Consider the following 2,239-nt stretch of genomic DNA (forward strand, 5'->3'; position numbering starts at 1 on the left):
TGTGGGTATATATACTGTCTTACAAGGTAGCATTGTTCAGCAAAGATAAAGATCAAAAGTTCAGACTTACAAATTATCAAGGAAACATAAGGCAATCCATATCAAAGAGAGAGGGTTGTAAATAATCACTTTTACCGTATGGTTCATAAAAAGGAAGAGGGTCGTAAATAGTTACTTATCACCGTATGGAAAAACTAACGAAGGAAATGCATGTATTCCTCAGCCCCAGGAGCGGTTTGCCACTCCACTTAATTCCTGAATATTCAGGAATTAATAAGGAACAAAGGATTCATGACAGATCCAAAACAGCACACAGGAAGCCTCCTGTTAAATGCTTCCTGACATCCAGGAACCACGCCAATCAGAAGGGGAGAAGGACAAGGAAACTCCAGTGTGAGGGGTGTCTAAGAGGGGACTTATATGTCAAGGTAGAAAGTCTCTGTGTAAGCGCCCTAAGGAGCACAAGTGGTTTGGGATCTTTTCTAGACCTAGAATTTATCTTTTCAAATGGCTACCTAATGTTGTTTGTAATTTTGAGGAGTATACAAAGCAGGCAGGCTCTAAATGGCTAAAAGTCTGCTTATTGGAGCTATATTTAAAACAAATGCACGTGTAAAAATTTGAGTTTGGCACCAGCAACTTTTCAGCTAAGGGTATTGGCCTGCTGTGAAAAAGTAAACAATATAGGGCTAGTATACTTGGGCCGTCTTTGTCTCATGTATGTAACAGCTCATCCCCCGGTCCCATGTTGTTTTGCAACCTGAGTTGTATGTTAGTTTTTTTTCTTAAGATTTATTTATTTGTGGTTGTGCTGGGTCTTTGTTGCAGTATACAGGCTTCTCGTTGCAGTGGCTTCTCTTGTTGTAGAACACAGGCTGTAGGCATGTGGACTTCAGTAGTTACAGCACAGGGGCTCAGTAATTGTGGTTCATGGGCCCTAGAACTGGCTTAGTAGTTGTGGTGCATGGGGCTTTGGTTGCTCTGTGGCATGTGGGAACTTCCCAGACCAGGGATTGAACCAGTGTCCTCTGCATTGGCAGGTGGATTCTCAACCACCAGGAAAGCCCCTGTATGTTATTTCTTAACACATGAGTTTGGAGTCAGTGCAAAGCATCCTCAAGACCCAGAATTCTATAAAGACACAAACTGAGATTTCAAAGCCCCTTCAAAGCCAGTCTGCCAATTTAGTAGGGAAACCCAGGAGAATCAATCAGGAAAGAAGATTTTTATTTGTTCAATCTGTTTAGTCAGTAGAGTGATATGACCTCTATGGTGTATATCCCTGACTTTCAGTAAAACTTGGTGTTATCTACTCATATGTAGAGAGATGTATTGGCAAGTATGCAGGACCCCACCCTCATCCTCAGACAAGCAACCAATAAGTAATTTAGGGCTATGTGGTTATCTAACACCATGGCTCCTAAACTATGGTAAGATTCAGTCAAGAGTTCCAGTTCATGGATGGCTAGTTTAATTTATGTGGACATAGATCTCTCTGGTCTTTTCATTGTTATGTGATGTCCCAAATGTATACTGTTTCTACTGCCCCCAAAACCAGTGATCCTAGAGTGGTTAGTATAAGAGGGACTCTGTGGAAAGCTCATTTGCAGTGATGGAGAGTGGTAGCTAGCATGATCTGTGGAGGCAAGTCCACGTGGAACTGGGGATGAGAGCAGCAAACTGCCTTTAAGAGCCAAAAATATTATTGAAGCAGATTAAAGCTTGATGCATCTCCCAAACAGGGCTACCATTTGAATTAGATGTGTCTGGGGCTCTGGAAAGGATGGGTTGGGCACCATGGCAGAGACAACAAAAAGAGAGAGTACCCCTAGGATTCTGTTTTCAGCTCTGGAAGGGAGCAGAAATCCAACATACCCCCATAGAACAACAGCTCCTAGCAGCATGCACAGCGTTTCTCCAGGTAGAGCCTCTTACAAAGTAACAGCATCATGAGAAAAACTCCCCTTCCTATCCAGGAGTGGATTGAGAGTATGTTCCATTGACCCACCTCTGTCATGGCTTAACACCCCCACTTTGACTAAGTGGCATGCCTATTCACAGCAAAGAAGCACCCTGTCAGTCAGCCCACTCTCCTTAGATTGCAGGTGCTACTAGGCCACGTAGAATATGTAGATCCTCCAGATGTCCTCATCCCTATTCCTGTGGTAACCCCTGCAGCTTATAAAGTGGGAGTGGGGGAAATTCAAGCTGATGCCTAATATACAGTTGCCTGGAAACA

Source organism: Bison bison, unplaced genomic scaffold, assembly GCF_000754665.1.
Source record: "Bison bison bison isolate TAMUID 2011002044 unplaced genomic scaffold, Bison_UMD1.0 scf7180017851875, whole genome shotgun sequence".
Classification (NCBI taxonomy): Eukaryota; Metazoa; Chordata; class Mammalia; order Artiodactyla; family Bovidae; genus Bison; species Bison bison.